This window comes from Gekko japonicus, unplaced genomic scaffold (assembly GCF_001447785.1).
Source record: "Gekko japonicus isolate JY-2015 unplaced genomic scaffold, Gekko_japonicus_V1.1 scaffold310, whole genome shotgun sequence".
Lineage (NCBI taxonomy): Eukaryota > Metazoa > Chordata > Lepidosauria > Squamata > Gekkonidae > Gekko > Gekko japonicus.
The window spans coordinates 529,282-548,724 of record NW_015174851.1 but is presented as its reverse complement, the minus strand read 5'-3'; the positions used below and the strand labels follow the sequence as shown (position 1 = coordinate 548,724).

General features: G+C 41.3%; 1 protein-coding gene across 2 annotated transcripts in view; it reads left to right on the top strand.

The window, feature by feature from the left end:
- Nucleotides 1-19,443, top strand: part of STXBP6 (syntaxin binding protein 6) — a 175,907-nt gene that overhangs the window by 33,243 nt on the left and 123,221 nt on the right. The gene's annotated exons all lie outside the window — the stretch shown is intronic.

Genomic DNA, 19,443 nt, shown 5'->3' with positions numbered 1-19,443 from the left:
CCAGACCGGAAGATCTGGACCGGGCACTGCACGTCGTGGCTGGTTGGCTCAGGCTGAGTCGGCTGAAGCTAAACCCGGCGACGATGGAGGTCCTGTGCTTGAGTTGGGGCAGTTTGGGGTTGGGGCTCCTGCTCCCAGCCTTTGACGGGGCGCCATTGATGTCTGCGCTGGTGGTTAGGAGTTTGGGAGTGTTCCTGGAACCCTCCTTGGTTATGGAGGCCCAGGTAGCAGCCACTGCTAAGTCGGCCTTCTGCCACCTGCAGCTGGTTTGGCAGTTGGCTCCCTTCCTCTTGATCGCGACGACCTTGCTACAGTGATCCATGTGAAGGTCACCTTGAGGCTAGACTATTGTAACGCTCTCTACATGGGACTGCCCTTGGTGCAAATCCGGAGGCTGCAGCTAGTGCAGAACACTGCGGCCAGGCTACTGATGTGTCTCCCTAGATGGGAGCTGAAGGTGCTGCACTGGCTGCCAATAGTATACCAAATTCGCTTCAAGGTGCTGGTACTTTCCTTTAAAGCCCTATGTGGCCAGGGTCCAACATACCTGAGGGACTGCCTTTTTCCGTATGTACCTCAGAGAGCACTACGGTTGGGGGCACAACACCGACTGGTTATTCCAGGCCCCAGGGAGGCCAGGCTGGTGGCTACTAGAGCCAGGGCCTTCTCAGTGGCGGCTCCCTACTGTTGGAACAAGCTCCCGGAGGACATCAGGGCCCTGCGGGATCTTGTGCAGTTCTGCAGGGCCTGCAAGATGGAGCTCTTCCACCAGGCCCTCAATTAGGAGCCGCCCACATTACCATCAATAACCACCTGTGGTGGAAACTGGCTGCAGTGAGATCGAGCCAAACCACCTAGGAGCCTGTAATTGCCTGAACCTGCATGACATGTTACGCCATCTTGGTTAATAATCACTGAGTGCACTTTAATCAGAAGTCGTTGATTGTTTTAGATGTTTTAAATGTTTTAACAGTGTTAAATGTTTTAAGTTTTAAATGTTTTGACTGCATATGAAACTTGGCACACTGTGCCAGGCAATGTGAGCTGTCCTGAGCTTACTCGTGGGGAGGGCGGGTTATAAATACAACAGATAAATGATAAATAAATAAATGATTTACCTGCTTCTGTCTGCTTGTAGTTTCTTATCGTTGCCCTCGTTTGCCATTGCATTCCTAGGGGGGGAAGTGTGTGCGAGTAGAGAGTAGGGAGGCTGCTTAGTAATCTTCCAAGAAGTCCCATGGACATTGTTCTCACAAGAAACGTCCTTGGAGAAGAGTCTGTGCCTGGCTAGATAGTGGTTGTATATCTTTCAGGACCACTATAGTAATGCTGATGTTGAATGCATGGAATTTGGGGTTGTAACTATACCTTGTGTTTCCTGCCTTGCAAATCAGTCCTAACAAAGCGTTTGAACCCATAGCATCTCATAACTCTAAATAAAACATTCACTAAAGAAAGTGCGTGTAGAGAGTGATTTGACTGGGAACCTGACAACCCTACTCTGAAGCTCTAACCACTATACTACACTCGCTTTCATAGGGTAGCTGCTGTTGAATAGTAGCGAGCAGCCAGGCCTGGTTCAGTCATGCAGGTCAGGTGGGTATCAAGTCACCTAGATGTTGCTTCCAGGCCTTGGGTTGCCAATGTGAAGATCACCCAGAATTACAACTGAACTTGAGACAGGAGGTCCTCTTTGTATGTATTTGCAGTTTTGCATGAAGAAAAGTAAGGCATGAATTACATAAACTTAGTATGCTATAAATTATATATTTTATATTAAAACAGCAAAATAATTTTTGGCTTGGTACAGGAGTACATATTGCATATATTTAAATTGTATCCCAAGTTTCTGAAAGAAATTAGGCATTCTCCCCCTGGTTCAAAATGCCTAGCATCCTGACTTTAGTAACCTGCCTTTCAGGACTGAAAAGCCTTACACATATATTAGTCTTTACTCATATGGAAAGTGCTTCAGACTGTTAACCTCTTTAGCTGCCCCTTTAGTTTTCCTTAGCTGTACTGTTCTGCCAGAAGTCTTTGGGATGTTTGTCTTTAATAATTTTGTCAATAGTAACACAGATTTAGAGACATGGGAGCTTGCCCTTTCCTGTTTGTTATTTTAAAAGATTATTTGTAATTCTTGAGCATATTAATAAGGTAGAATTCCATTTCATACCATGGTTGGAAAAATGTTTCACATGCGCAAGCACTAAGTTTCCAGGACTAGCCCTGAGTCAGTCTGTCAGATGTGTCTTCGATTTGATCTACATGTGCAGAGGTAAAGCAAAGTAATCCATTAAGTGGGATATAAGGCTCTATATCCTTGAGCAAAACTTGCCCCATGCGTGTATCTCCCTAGAGGGAAGATGTGTCAATCACACCTTATGCTTGAAGTTGTGTGCTGTTTCTGTAAATGCAGGAACTGCTCTCAGGGCTGTTTACCCTTTATTAGGAACTCTTTTTTACACTCACAAATAGGAACTCTCTCACACACTCACAAATAGCAATCTAGAGGAATACAAGAAAAAATAGCAAAATATGCAATATTAACATACATAGAGAAGTCTTATATTCTGCACTTTAGTGAAAGACTATTAAGGTGCATTAGTTCACAATTAACTTATTATTCAGTATCAATAAATGATATCAATTTAATAGTGATTTGCCATCTTCTCAGGGTCTTTGAAGGTGCTCTTTTATAACAGGCAGGCCACTGAAAACAACCTTGCCTTGGAAAGTAGATCCTGCCTTGCCTATAATGCATGGAGCTACTATCATATTATGACCTTTCATGCCCCCTTACCCAACACTGTTGAGGGGATAATCTTGTCTGTCTCTTTGCACATCAGAGATGTATGCCTTAAGAACTGTGGAGGGGAGGAATGTGTTTGGAAGAGATGCTGAGAAGCTTAAGGAATGCCTTTGGTGTGTGTGCCAGAGAGGATAATCTCTTGAAAATGGCTTGAAAACAAATAAGAGACTGGAGGAGGAGAGGATTCAGCAGAAAGGGTGGGTCTGGCCCAGGTGCTTTATTGCATGCACATATATCATATGAGCATTTATATAACAATCTGAAGACTGAGTCCCACTTATCTGAACTGTAGGAGGTCAGATTGTGCGGCTGTTTAGATAGGCATTCTGAGAAGGCCATGCCTACGTGTTATCCTTTTCTCTCCCAATCCTGGCTATATTTTTATCAAGGACTTCTTTTTGTCTTTTATTCTGTCCATGCACTTAAGCAGATTAATGCTTTTTCAGCCCAAATTATGTCCTTTAATGGTGTTGGTGTTCTGGTATTTAATGCATGCTACTGCACTGGCAAGCTGTAACTGCTTGGACACAATTTATAGGTTATTAAAGGAACCCAACCTTTTTGAACTTCTGGGCATCTTTGGAATTCTGACACTGGGTGGTGGGTGCAGGCACCTTTAGAAATGTGACACGGGGGCACAGCCACAAGGTGGCTTCTGTGGTAGTGGTAGTTGGAACCAACCACAATGTTAGGGAGTGAGGTTATACATAAATCTAATAGCAAGTCCACAATGTTTCAGGCAGAAGCTCTGATTAACAGGATGTTTTTTAAAATATTGTTTACAATATTTTCTTGCTTATCTTCAGTCAGGCAGTGAAGGTCCTTGTGATATGGTGGTAACAGCTGCAAAAGGGTTTTAAAAAAGCTGCACACCCAATCAGAAGTCTGCTGGGCAAAAGCCCTACCTACTGGCTATGCCCACCTTCTAAGAACATTTGGTAGGCATTAGGAAAGGTGTTGGCAGTTGGTATGGAGCCCATGGATGCCATGATGGGGACTCCTGATCTGTAGTGCCCCAAACATTAACATTGATAAATAGTGCCATGTAAAATAATGTTTTGGGAAATTGTGCTTCTTTAATAAATTGGTTATAGGAGTCTGGCTTCACTATTTTTAGAGCAGTTGAGCTGCAGAGTAGAAAAGCAATAAAAGCTAGGTTTGATCCAACAGATCTCTCTGCTTGTCCTGGCCCGAGGGATACTTCAGTTTCATCTGTAATTCTTCACAGCCACTAATTTGTACAGTTGCAAATAGAAATCTGACAGAATTAGAAACCGTTTGGATGCCTTCCCAAGAGTTACATGGCACTTTTGCATATAAAGTTTTGAGAAACAAGTCAATCATCCTAAAAAATTTAAGACAGAAGATCTGCTTTTAGAGATTCAGAGGAATTGGTGATGATTGGAATCCAAACCTGCTCACTATAAGGAAAAAAATGACCCTTCATACTTCTGGGTTTTTTGGGGGGGAGGGATGGATTGTGGACTAAAGATAGCCTTTACTTTTCCCCTATTGGTTACTGCTATTACTTAAAGCATTTAATGTGTTGTAGTTTTTCTCTTCCCAAGAAAACACATTGTTGGTTACTGCATTCGTATTCTTGTTCCAGATCAATGACTAATGGCTATTTAATGTGAAGATAAATCAGCCGCTGCATTTGTACTTCGTGAATCATTCTTCAAGAATCTGGAGTTGAAATGAAGTGTTTATTTGGACCAGCTAATAAGTCAAAATTCCTGCAAATGTTCAATCTCATTTGCTCTTGATGGAACCAGAAATATATCTGATTTTGTTACCTGGATGGAGTTATGATTTGCCATTTGTAGTATTTATGTGGTAAATGGGAAACACATGTGAATCTACATTGATGCTGTCATTGTTTTCCATTAGTTTCTACCATTTATCATCGGTCACATGAAGTACTACTTCCTGTTGTTTACATGCTGAACTATTCAACTGAGCCACATGTGAGTTACGAAATAGCTATTTGCGTTTTGTCTGCATACAGTAACCTTGATTACATAATTACACATGTTTCGTAAGGAAAACATGTAATGCAAAAAGTGCTTTTTGCCACAACTGGTGTAGTAATATGACTAAGAGTGCCGTAAACAAGATAGCAAGCATTCTGGCTGAATCTGACAGATGTAGGCCACTGGGATAAACTACCTCTTTTGCATAGAGGCTGGCAATGTTGCTTTCCACCCCTTTGAACATTTTCTTGGATGATCACTAAGTGAGTGGTAGAGAAAAGAACATGTACTCCTTCCTCTCCATAGTGAAGGGAATGAAAGGATTGTTAATAACTGTAGAATATTGCAACCCCTGGTGTTCTTTTCTTCACTCCCTGGTGGTTTTCTTGAGGGGCCTTGGGCAGCAAAGAAAGATGCTCCACTCTCTGCTTTAATTCTCTTCCCTGTTTGGCTCCCTTCCATGTTTGAAACCCAGACTACTTCCTATCTCAGTTTCACACTTAGGAGGCTGGTGGGAAGCCAAATGCAATTCCAGAGTTCTGAAGCTTTAACAGAAACATGTACAATTCTGGAACAGAAATTTTCTACATTACTGACTTGCAGCTGTGACCCTTGCGTCCTTGCAGGATTGATCTATGATGTGCAAAACAGCCTTCAGTGGCTGTGGTAAACAATTGCTCTTTTCTCTGCCCACCATCTATTTAAATATTTATTTTAAAATATTCAACATATATTCTCCTTTTGATAGTATCTCTACATCTCATGATAAAGTGACAGGTCACAATGCCAATCATGTAAGCAGCAAAAGAAGACCACTTAAGAGACAAACCACAGCCCTGTAGCTAGGAAGTTTTCTGTGCAAAGACCGGCAGTGGGGAGCTTACTTAGATCACCACTAATTTGCTTAGTGACTAATCTAATTAGTAGTGATCTAATTAAGTTGAAGAGAGAACTGGGGCTGGCAAAGCCGGGGAAAAGGAGATGGCATGGTGAAGTAGTCAGAGAAGGGAGTGGTGGGGTGGTCAGAACTGTAAGACCCAATTCGAATCTCTACTTTGTCCATTAATTCCCTAGATGGGGAGTGACTATTCACGTACTTTGCAGGGTTACTGTGAAGATTACTTGGTTGCTCTAGTATTGCTAAATATGGTTACTGAGGTGCATCTTATTAGGTAGGTGGTTTTGAGAGCCAGGATTGGCTGAGAGGAGATTTCACTCCATTCAGAAAGAGGTGCTCCGATAGTGTCACGAGTCGCAGAGCAGACCTGTCACCAGCAGAGAGAGGACGGCTGGGAATGGGAAAGAGAAAGTTGGCCCCGGACTTTTATTTTATCCCTCCCTGTGACTCTGCTGGTGGGGAAGAAAAGGTGTATATATTGGGGAGGAGGCTGGAACTGGCCTCAGGAGGCTGCAGGAGGTGGCAGTGCAAAGGTTGTTGCTGACCGGGAGGAAAAAGAAGCCTTTGGACAAACCAGGGCACCTCCATAACAACTACTTTTCCTTGTGGGTTGGTCAGTGGACTTTGTCCCGGTGGCCTCCCTGTCCCTCTGTTCTGCAGGCACATGCGGCTTTGGGGTCAAAGTGTCACTTCCACAGGTTTCCGGTTCAGGGCTGGTTGGGGAAGATATCCTGTGCTCAGGGGCCAATGCAGTTGTGTTGGCTTGCAAAGAAAAGCAGGCTTTTAAAAATGCTGAATGTGTCAGAGAGTCAGGGAGTTCAAGAGTTAATCTTCCCTGGAAGAGAAGAGCTTATGTGATTGGCTGCTCTACTCACTCTCTGATTGACCAGCATCAGCATAGAGAGGAAATAAAACCGCTGATCTGGAGGAAAAAGATTCATTTGACTTTGGTCTGTGTCTGAAATCCAACATCTGGATCAGTAGCCAAAGGGTATGGCTTCTGAGGGAAGAGACTTTGGGAGTCAGTGATTTCTGACAGGCAATAGAAAAGTACTTCTACAGAGAGAAGAGGGACTCTGTTGTCTTAAATATATCAGAACTACTCTGAGGGGGAACTTACTTCCTCAGTCAAGAAAGCTACAGAACAGCTTTATAGAGACAACGGATACTTGAAGAAGGATATGGCAGAAGGTCTGAGTAGTTAGAGAGAACTCCCATAAAAGCCAAATAGTTACAGGAGTTATTGTTTCTTAGGGACAAGGAGAATAACTTCCTGCCAGTGAAAGGGGTTCGGAAGAGAACCCTGGTCTCTGATAAAGGGGAGAAATTTAGATACCTCAGAAGTTAGTGAAAAACTGTAATATCTAAAGGGAAAACCTAGATCTTGGAAGGGAGAAACCTAGTAGCACTGAAGGGAGAAACGTAGAAGCATGACACTCTTGTATGTTCAAAAGCCTCAATTCTGTATATATTAGAAGCTTTAGTTCAGCATCCTCTGTACCTTGAATCCTCATTTTTATATTTTCCCTGCCTGTTTAATAAAATCTTTATTCTGTTTTTGAAAGTTAATCTGCCTCAAGTGCCAGTTTGGTGTAGTGGTTAAGTGTGCGGACTCTAATCTGGGAGAACCGGGTTTGATTCCCCACTGCTCCACTTGCACCTGCTGATGTGACCTTGGGTCAGTCACAAGCTCTGGCACAGCTGTTCCTGAAAGAGCCATTTGTGTCAGAGTTCTCTCAGCCCCACCCACCTCACAGGGTGTCTGTTGTGGGGAGGGGAAGGGAAAGGAGTTTGTAAGCCACTCGGAGACTCCAAGTGAAGGGCGGGGTATAAATCCAATCTCCTCCTCCTCCTCTTCTTCTTCCATTTCACAAGGGTTTATAAAACAGGGCAGCTCCTGTCTTTCCCTCAAGTTCCTGTACCTTCTAAAATTCTTTCTAAAGCCTAAACAAATATCTGTGACAGGGTTGTACAATTTAAACTTATCAAACAAAGAAAAAATACACACTACTGGAGGGCAACTCAATTACTGAGGGAAACGAAAATATTTTTTAAAATACTGGCCCTTGGCCAATCATTCCACAACCCACAGTGCTGAGTGCTTCGGGAAAAGATATGTGTTTTCAAAACAGTGAGGCCGAGCCCCCCCCCCGCCCACATGGGGGGGTCTGGCATCCTCCCGGAGGGGATGGGCACTTCTGTGGGAGGGTACCCCCTCATCTCTGGCTAGCTATGGGCTTGAGACAAGGTAGGGGCTTCAACATACTAGGGAGGTTTTGTAAGTGGACATGAAAATGACATTATAAATTAAAAAATAGTTTGCAGACAACAAGTCCTGATGAACACAGTATGATCTAGGTGCATGGAATGTATACAATAGTTGAAAGTTAAAGGACCAAAAGAGGGCAAAGGAAAATTGGCCCAAGATTCTGGAGAGGCAGATCCAAATTGTTGTCCCGTCATGCAACTTCCTATAGAATCCCAGCTCATTCAGCTTTATTTCCCACAACATTTTCTCATTTGACTTGCCTTCTGTATTGTATGTAATTCTCTTAACTTCTCTTTACCAAACTTGCTTTTTTGGTGCCTGGAACTGAACAGGCTAGGGCTCAGTGATATAGTTACGCTGCTGGCAATCATCAAACGAGTACAGCCTAAAATAGCATTTGCTTTTGAAATGGGGCATCACATTGTGAACAGTTCAGTTTCTTCTCTAGTGTAGCTGGGAAAATGGAATAAGGAAAAAGAGTTAAACTCTGGCCCAGCGTTGCTTTCCTAATTGAGTCGTCCCTGAGCTACTTTGGGCTTTAAACTTAAATGGGGGATCCATTAATAACTTCTGGCTTCTTTACTTTGACATCTGTTTGGCTCTTTCATGGCAGTGCTGTCGTTTAGATATCTGCCATTTTATCTTTGTAGGGTTTGGGGTTTTTTTTGGTCTTTTTAGTAGGGGGGGGGTTTGCCTCTTTTCCATGTGTTACTGTTTACGTGTTGTAATGCATTCTGTATTTTATGTTCTCCCTAAAATTCACAAGAATTTTAAATCAGGTTGTTAATCCTTTTTTTCATAACATAATAACATAAATAGATTTATTGATGATGTGTTCATGGTATATTTGAACTACACTAATATTGAGGTTTGTTTCTTGTGAATTAACAGCATATATAATACCGTTAAGAAATTAATGGGGTTAGTAAAGACTAATATTGAGGATTGTTTCTTGTGAATTAACAGCATATATAATACCGTTAAGAAATTAATGGGGTTAGTAAAGATTTTGCTATAATAAAGATTCATAAATGGTGTTCCATTAGATCCTATGGGAAGTAATAAGTTTCTGGTATGATCATTGGAGGTGATGGTTCTGCAATTATTCAGTAAATATAAGAAACAGAGCCCAGTTTATCACTTAAAAGTGTTATATTTAAAGTACATCTAAAAGTGGAAATATTATATATGGTTTCAGGTCACAACAGTTTTGATTAGTGTTTTATACTTTTAAGAAACAGAATAGTTTTCTTTAAGTATTGTGACATAAAATTTATATATCGATTGTAATACGTTTTACTCAGTGTGTTAGCCAGCATATCACAGTGTTTGTTTGTATTTTCTGTCATAGAAACTGTGATCCCAGGTTGTTTTTCCTGTAATCTTAAAATGGGCAATGGGCAATGTAAGACCCTGCATGGCTCCAGATTACTACTGAGTGGGACTTCCTTATTGGTATTTTTTTGGGTATTTCCTAAGACAAATGAGATTCTCTAATATGTAATTGGCTACCGATATAGAGAATCCTGATAAAAGCCAATATTATTCGGTTTTTATTCAGCTTAAGACAGCAATACCAAATTGTGGCTTCTCTGGGCCCGCAGTTTAAACTGCGGGGCAGGAGAAGCCTAAATCATTAAAAGGGACCGTCCCTTTAAATGAATATTGCAAGCCATGGCATGAGTGAACCCGAAAGGCTTGCCCTTTCGGGTTCATTCATGCTGCAGCTTACAAAATGCATTTAAAGGAACTGTCCCTTTAAATGCATTTTGCAAGCTGCTGCCAGATACACTGCCAGTGTGATGCCTCTAGCTTGCAGGGGGGCGTTTGACACACTCCCTCCCCTTTTACACACTGGACCCTTGGATCTCCCTCCCACATAGCCAGTCTGCCACTGATTTGGAAGGCAGGTAGAGGGGCACCCTGGGGAGGTCTACTGCCAGATTGATGGCTTTAGCTTGTGGGGGGGCATTGAACACACTCCCTCCCCTTTTGTACATTGGACCAACCCTAGGATCCCCCTCCCCAGCTAATCTGCACAAAACTTTGAGGAAATGTCCCTTCAAATGCATTTTGCAAGCCGCAGCACGAATGAACCCAGAAGGATGAACCTTCCGGGTTCACTCGTGCTGTGGCTTGCAAAGCAAATTTTAAGGGATGGTCTCTTTAAATGCTGAGCTGAAAAATTCGGCAATCCCAATTATTTCCCAAATCCCAATATCATAGTGATATTGGGATTTGGGAGTATCAGGAAATACCAATATTTTTCAGGTTCAATATATCCAAACTTAAAAAATACTCTTTTTGTGTGTGTGTATACCCCTACATCCTTCCTTGAGTGAAACTGAGATGATAATAGAGATAACTACATTGGTTTACCAAGGACAATTGCCCATTTGAAAGACGAGCATTGAATCTATAAAACCTGTTTGCATCACAAAACGGGGCTTGTAGTGGAATGTAAGCCATGACCTGGGTAGCCAAGGATAGCATGATCTTGTCAGATCTTGGAAGCCAAGCAGAGGTGGTGGAGACCACTAAGGAATACGAGGGTCACTGCATAGAGGCAGGTAACGGCAAACTGCCTCTGAACGTCTTTTGGCTTGAAAACCCCATGAGGGATCACCATAAGTTGACTGCCACTTGATGGCAAAAAAGAAAAGTGTGCTTGATTGGTCTGGCCAGAATCTGGAGATGTGTTGAATTTGAGGGAGCCACTGGACTCCTTTACCTGTGGCACTATCTGAGTAGAGTAATGGGTGGTAGGGCTTGCTAGTGGATGTGAAAAGAGCTGTGGTAAATCCTTCCGTTTTTGGCACAGTCCTCTCCACACTTCATGGTATGAATAGTACACTGTGGGGAAAAAAGGGATTGACGTTGCAGTCTACAACCATGGGCTGAAGTTAATATAGGTGGCTTCTAATGCCAATAACCTTTGCAAACAATTTACATAGTGTAGAAGGGAATTTATAGTCTATGTAATCTTTGTTTCTTCCAGAAGAGGAAGTGATTTTGTTTAACTCAAAAGATAAATCTTTCTAGCAGTTATGATGAATTGGTTACCATTTTAAAGCATATTTTAACATTATTTTAGAAATAATTTTGTTGTGTTGGTATTTCATTTTATTCTTATGAGTGATCTAGGTTTGCTCGACCAAAAAGCAGGCTGTAAGATGTAATAAAACCATACTAGAGGAGAAAATAATACAATTATTGACTTAGTTGCTCAACAGGTTGAAGTTAGCAAGTTTTATCTTGATATGCAGCATGTATATTTTACTGCAACTTGAAACCAATGTTTCTTAGGACACCCGATAAACCACCTTTCTGCTGACCTTTTATGAGCCATTTCACACTGAACACAAAGAACAAGCCACATTTGCCTTCAAATGTATATGCAACATGGAACTGACACTGTAAGTACATATTTTGTCACCTTCATACTTAAACACCTTAGATGCTACTTTGAACAAATGCAGTGTGTGAAGATACCTTTTTAATCTGTGGTTACAAAAGAAATAAGGAAGCAGAAGCCTTGGTAATCTGTCAGGTTGGGTATGTTTACTCAAAACTGAATAATCTGTGTGCAAACTGCTGCTGGGGCTGCTGATGAAATTTTTCCTGAGCTTCCAGTGGTTAAGCTGACACAGTGGGGAACTCAGCATAGTTTCCTGTTTTAGCAACAGAGTTTTGAACAGTGGGTTTCAGCAGAGTTTCCTGCACCTTTAAGACCAACAGGTGTCAGAAATCAGGAGGGCATACTGAAGATGCTTACTGAAAGTTCTGTAGATAGCAGGGTGGATTAAAAAAAATCAGTAGTTTTAAAAATTAAAATTGGTTTTGATTTAAGTCAGATTTTTAAAATTTAAATTGGTTTTTTAAAATAAAATGTTTTTGAGGAAAAATGTATCTAAAGAGTTTTTTATTTAAGATACATTATAGTCCAAAGGCTATTCATTGTTAAATAAGGATTAGTTTTTAAATATGTAGCATGAGGCTGTATATTTGTGCAATGTTTAATTTTTTTGGTAAATAAATTCCATTTATACATTTACAATGTCATGCTCTTCCAGAACAGGCCCGTAGCCAGGATTTTTTTTAATTCAGGGGACCTTTAAATAAGTCAAGGGGCACCCCCCACACACACACACTCCTGCATCCCCCAAAGGAGTGCCTGGGCTGGATGGGAAGTTGGGGGGCTTTGGTGGTAAGTCAGGGGGCTGGGTTCCGAGATGCCCCACTGTAGCTATGGACCTATTTCAGAAGTTTCTGTAAGATTATTGGGCAATTTTTCCATCTAGAAGACATTATCACATTTACAGTTTTCAAAACTGTGAATTTGTGTCTGCAGAGATCAAATGCCGCCTCTTCACAGCAAAAATGTTATAAAATAAACATACAGAGTTAAGAGACCTCAGTCTTATTGGTCCTCTGCAAATCCATGCACACAGAATCACTCTTCTATCTCTTAAGTGCTAAGTTTCAAGAAGCTCAATGAATATAAGATTGTTTGGGGTGGAACAGATTTGGATAAGGAGGGGATGTTAAGAGCTAAGTGTCAGGAGGAAGGGGCAAGCTGTACACATGAAAGTGACTCTTTGAGCAGAATACTCCAGAAATCTGGAGATAGTTTCAGTGCAGGACATACGCAATCACATCGCAAAGTATGTGGCAATAACAGAATGCCGGCACAGCAAAAATCGTGCATTTGAATTTGTTGTGAATGTATCAGTGAAACTGTTCACAATGAAATGATGGCAGGATTGTGCAGTGCTGAGTGTTACACACTTGTAGTAGATGAGAGCACAGATATATCACTTACAAAAATGTTAACTATGTATGCTAAATACTGACCTGCCCACAAGTTTACAAAACTATATTTGTTGGGATTATGACCTTCACAGTGCTTCAGTCACAGAAGCCATTAAACAGTTTTACAGTCATAATGACCTGGATATGCAAAAAAATTGTCATGTTTATATTCGGTGAAGCTGTACAATTTTGTTATGACATTCATCATCTCCTGGAACAGCACTGTGTGGCCCATATGGAGGACCTGGGGATAGAGGATGCCTGCAAGCACGTATCCTTAGTGGGGAGATAAAGAAACATTTCTCAGAACTGCGTATACCATATTCAGCAGGTCTTTTGTAAAGCAGGCAGAGTTCCAGGTGGTTGCTGAAGTCCTTGAATGTGAAATAGTGGCTTTAAAGTCATTGAATGAAGTTAGATTGCTATCTCAACACTTTGCGTTGTGGGCAGTGATTAGAAACATTGAGGGGTTTGACTCCTATTGTAAACATCAGGTGGGAAAACACAAAGATCCAGTCTACAAGTACTGATTGAAGAAACTGATGAACCCACAGTTTTGTGTTGCATTACTTGTGGTTGATGAGATTGTAAGTCAATGGGCTGAACTTTGTAAGATGCTGCAAAAAGTTAATCTTACCATTCTTGAGGCTTTTGACTTTGTGAGGGCCAAAATAAGTAAACTCCCTGCCCAGTATGTTGGTGACAGTATTCATTGGAATGATGAGATTCATAAACAAATGGAGAGCAATAACAATGACATAGACCCAGTACCTATTGTGATGTTTGTGGAGCGAGTGTGTATGCACCTAGAGTGCAAATTTCTGATAATGAATTGAAGGGATGGCAAATTTTTGAGATGACAGCGTTTGCTTCTGCCATCACATCCGATTTGGGTTTTGGTGAAAGAGATAGCTGTTCTCTTTTCTAGATATTCTGCTTATTTTACCCCATTTCTGAGAGTAATGAAAAAACTGTTAAGAAGGTAATAGACCAGTACAAGGACTTCAGATTTATTATAGCAGAGAAAGTCGAATGTGACTTGATGAGGTCCTTTTACAATTTAGTCCATTTTGCTTTCTATGAGGAACACTTCTGTGACACTGCAATTCTTCTGGATACCTGTGCTACATTTCTTGCATCCAGTTCAGATTGCAAACGTGGTTTCAGTCTCAAGAACTTGATCAAAACAGAATCTCACAACCAGCTGGAAGTGTTCCACTTAGAGATGTTAATGAAGGTCAAGTCCTACCAAAATTCAAGGCTTCAGAGAGATCTTGACAAAGTGTACTCCCTGTGGGCATCAGTAAAGGACTGCTTTCAGTAATTGGATAATTGTCCATGTTGAATTATGAAAACTTTATCAAGATCCCAATAGGGGCCACACTGCTGATGGGAAATCGGCAAACTGTTCTCCTGTAAAAGGAGTAGGTTAGTGGTTTACACTAATCTCCATTCAATGGGGAAATCCAATGTTCAAGTTCCTTGTATATCTAATAATAATATGTGGGGTGTACGTGTGCATTTGCTTTCCACCTGTCCAGTGTTTTCTCACTCTTGTGGTCTTTTGTGACAAGTCTTTTCCGGTGTTTCACCATCTCTGAGGCCTCCCATGGTAGCAGTTAAATTTTATTTGTTCCTTTCTTCTGAAAAATATGCTATTATCAAGCATGGAGCTGTTAAAGTGCTTGATGGATAGTTTGTCAGCTGTATCGCTAACTTTCCTTTATAAGTTTGTCTTCAAGGTAATTATACCAACTCTGCAGGGAGTCTGTCCAGCCCTGGGGTTCAGCAATTCTTAAGGCTTGTGATTGTATCCACCACCACCTGTAGTGAAGGCTTTGTTCAAAATTAGCTAGCTTCTGGTAGGTTTCCCTAGACTGTGAACTCACCAGATCCCAAATCTCTTGAAATGTGCTTCTTCTTCTAGAGAAGTTATGCCGGCTTTCCACTAAAAATATTTCCCAACCTCTCATTAAATGTGCTCTTTCAGGTTTTGAGGGGGGGGGGCTTGTTAGAGGAATAGAGAGTTCTTAAAAGGGTACTAATGTGTTCACTAAACTGGTATATGCTGTACTGTAGTTACTTTAATGATCCTGCAAACTATATTAATCCCCTCATACTGTTTTGAAGCATCTCCATGCTGTCATGTTATGTACTTAGCACTCTGAGTTAAGCCAGACTATTCAACTATGGTTGTATCAACTGCTTTTCAGGGTTCATTGCAAATAATTTAGTTAGACTGCAGTTCTGGTCTCATGTTTCCTTTTTCCTTTTTAAAAAACTCTCCTGGTTATGCACACTTGGTCTGACCATTTGATGTTGATATTTCACTGCAGGATGTGTTATTCTTCATGCATTGTGTACATTGATGTCTACAAATAGATTCTAGGTTTCTATCTCCTCTATGGAGAGAATTTTTGGTGCTTTATCCAGGATTTTCCACTACATGTAGAGTTTGATATAACTGTAGGAAATGACTGCAGAACAAAATTCTTACGAAGACAGCTGTAAATTGTCCATTGACTATCTGGTTTATTGGTGTAATGTCTGTGGAAGAGGAAAAGCATTTTAACATTGAATTTCAAAAATTAAATTATGGAGGAAGTCATGTCACTGAAAGGGTATGTTGCATTCTAGCCTGGTTGTGAAGTCACGGGAAGGGGATAGGTTTGACCTCTGGCCTGGAATTGGTGTCACAGGAAGGGGAGAGGTTGGATGTCTTGACCTTCCACCCAAAGTGACATTCCAGGAAATTATGTCAACAATGACATCATATTGCTCCTCCCTGAGCATCGCCCCAAAGTTTTTCACTGCCCATTGACCATTTTAAGATTACAGCATTTATATTCTGCTCAGGATGTGAACTGCTCTGCTCAGTAGGGAAAAAAATTAGAGGGAACATTGACTAGGATTTCTACGAAATGACCCCTGCATGTATATATTTCCTCATGTATATTTCCCTCTAGTTCAGAAAGCAGCTGGGTTGGTATGGTGACTTGTAGTAGAAATTCTGTATAAAAGGAAAAGAACCCACCTCCATTCTGTGGCTGTGTTTTTAAGCAAAACTGTGGGGTGGGGTGGGTTACCGGCTGCACCCTCTGCACTCTTATTGATCAACATGGATAATTCTACCTTCAGTTGTCTTCCAGCTTGTGCATGGTAACATTTTCTGTTCTCTAACCATATTGACATAGTCAGCCTCCTGACATCTTCTGTTTGAAAAATGAAAGGGCAAACTGATGCTGATGAGTTTGTCACTTCATATAATGGTTTTTCTAGACATACAGTGACATTTCTGTTTAACATTCCTCTAATTATCCACACTGAACTTTACTCTTCATGTCTGAAGGTATTGTATTTATTTGACAGGCACATGTGGGCTACTTGCAGGTGATGGTTGACTAGGGATCCAGTTTGATATAGTGGTTGAGTGCGGACTCTGATCTAGGATAACCGGGGTTGATTCCCCTTTGAATCCCCACTCTGTCATGGAAGCTCGTTGGGTAACCTTGGACCAGTCATACACACTCAGCTTAACCTACCTCACTGGTTTGTTGTGAGGGTAAAATATGTATATTGAATCAACAGAGATATAAAAGAGATGTGAGGGAAACAAGATTGTAAACTGCTCTGAGGCTCCAAGTGAAGGGTGGGGTATAAATCCATTCTCTCCTCATCCTCCTCAGATGTCTGCACACTATGTTATGATGCATATTGCCTCTTGCAGTAGTGTCCATAGCACCTGTTGTTGGCACAAAGATATCTAATACTCCATTAGCTGCAGACTTGCTGTATAGAAGAATATGTACCCCCCCCCCCCAAGATTTGGGATCTGGTGAGTTCACAGTCTAGAAGCAGGAATTGTGCAGTGCCCTCTGACTACTCAACTGCTGTTGAAGTAGTCATTCCAGACACTTCAGGTTTTTTTTAAACCAAAACTTTTTAATTTTTCTATAATATATACATTCACAGAGTAATACTATAACATAATTAAGTTAATTACTGTAGAGAGCCAGTTTGGTGTAGTGGTTAAGTGTGCGGGCTCTAATCTGGGAGAACCGAGTTTGATTCCCCACTGCTCCACTTGCACCTGCTGATGTGACCTTGGGTCAGTCACAAGCTCTGGCACAGCTGTTCCTGAAAGAGCCGTTTGTGTCAGAGTTCTCTCAGCCCCACCCACCTCACAGGGTGTCTGTTGTGGGGAGGGGAAGGGAAAGGAGTTTGTAAGCCGCTCTGAGACTCCAAGTGAAGGGCGGGCTATAAATGCAATCTCTTCTTCTTCTTCTTCTTAAAAATAAAACATGAATTTACAACAAAACTTTTGTGAGCATAAAAGAGATCTATATAACCCTTCGTTTACAGTTATAAATACTTGAACAATAAGTGGCTTGTTAATAAAATGCAAAATGTAACTATTTGTCAGGTAATCTGAATAGTGTTTCAGAATTTGAAGAGGTATATTCAAAAAAAGGAAACCATCGTTCCATAAAATTATTAAAGACATTGTTGACTGTGAATAAAGGGGCAAAGGTGCACCATCTGCAGCCAAAACAAAAGCCCATAAGGTTTTGTGCTCCCTCCCCTTAAAAGAATCCTGTCACATTTATAAAGGTTTGGAGATTTGATGTTCAGGCTTCTGAGTGGCAATTGAAGAAAAAGCAATACAGGTCCAGTGGTGACAGTTTTTCTTTTAATATCTTTGTGCAAGCATTCTGTAGTGCAGTGGTTGAGCGACAGAGTACAATATGTAGACTCAGGTTCAAATCCCCAGTCTGCTGTGGAAACTTGCTGGAGGGCCTTGGGCCTGTCATGTACTCTCAGCCTAGCCTACCCTACTGAGTTGTAGTGTGGATAAAATGGAGCAAAAGAGAATGGTATCAACTGTTTTATTTCCTAATGGAGGAGAAAGGTGAGGTACAAATGAAATAAGTAAACAAAACTTAATTGGTAGTGAGAATTTTTTTTAAAGTTTGGGGATTTAATAGGAACAGTGGCAAACAACTTTTTGGGATGTGGGTAATGCATGTGTCATACAGCCTTTTCCCTCTCTTGGTTACACTTGAGCAGAAGTTAACTCAAAGCCGAAGAGTTAAGATAACAGTCATGAGACAATCTCCTATCTCTGTACTTGGGTACCATCATTTTCCTGGGGCAAGTCTATTTATATAAATGTCTATTTATATAATTGGGGCATGTCTATTTATATAATTGTGGGGAACTCTGTTGAATGCTGTCACAATCCTGCCCTGAGTCTGTGTGTTGCTTGCTTGCCTGCATGTAAAAATATGTTTTGTCTTCATTATCACCACCTCAAGATATAAAACCCAGCCTCTCAAGTAACCAGGGCTTGGCAAGGTTCAATCTGAGGAAACAGAAAAGACAGAGCTGCCAATTATTTTAGCCCCCCCCCCTGATGTGTGTGTCCTTAGCATGTAAGAACAGTCTTCAGCATGTGGATAGGATTTGAGTCAGTCTTTCTTAGCAGGAAAGTAGCTTTATTACTAAAGATTGAACTAGATCATATACAGGGGAAATAGTGGTAATAGGAGATAATGAAAGGAAAATGGAAATCAACTGGAGTGTAACTAAGTTACCATAGATGAATTAAACATGCCCCAGCCTCCCTACTGCCTCCTTGACAGAGGAAGATAGGTCCCACAGGTCAGAGCATCGGAGCAGAGTGCTTTGATGAAAACCTCCCCCTCAATTCAGAGTTAGGAATCCTGCTCTTTGTGGGAGATACTGTAAGCTCTGCAAACGAGGTCCTTTGGCAAGTAGCCCTTGTCTCTCTTCCCCAGCTCAGGTTGTTCTGATGCAAATGGGCTTATTTCCCGTTGAAACCCAGTTTCTGTTTTTCCTGACACTCCCTCTGTTGGGGAAATAAACTTCTTCTCCTTATATTGAGATGGCCAAATGATTTAGCTGGTTCTCCTAACCAGCGCGAACTTTATCCCGCTCCAGTGTCAAAGATAGGCAGACAGAAACGTAAGTGGAATGAGGAGTTAAATGATAAGGTTCTCAAGTGGACTTTGTCTGAGCAAGGGAAAACCTTTTCCAGTAACTTTGCAAATCAAGCAAAGGAAGCCCCCTCACCTTTGTCCTCATACACCCATTTAACCTCCATACTAACTCCTCTTTTTTCAAAAGAAGCTTCTGTGACCCATGTATGGAATCCTTGCTCCAATACTTGGTTTGATAAGGACTGTAGGCAGGCCAAGGTAAATCTAATTAACATCTTTAAAGCTTTTCAAAGCGCTCCAAATTCCATCCTTGCACCTGAAATCCAAAAGAAGAAAAAAGAATACAAGGCAATTTTGAGAGCCAAAAAGCTAGCCGACTCTCAAAACAAATTGCTGGCCTTGATTAAAGCCGCCAATGCAAAAGATAGCAGAGAATTCTGGAAACTGGTTTCGAATTCCAACAGACAATCCTGCAAGGTATCGGCCAGTGGGATTCCATCAAAAATTTGGGAAAATCATTATTCGACTTTATTCAGTGCCTATCAATCTGATTTCTTTATTGCCCCCCCTCTTGAGAATATTCCCTCCTGGGAACCGGTGTCTGTTCAGGTCATCGAACAGCTAATTAACAACTTGAAAAAAGGCAAAGCTCCAGGCAGTGACTTTATCACTGCTGAAGCTTTAAAGGCCAATCTTGATTGGTGGGCCCCTATACTGGC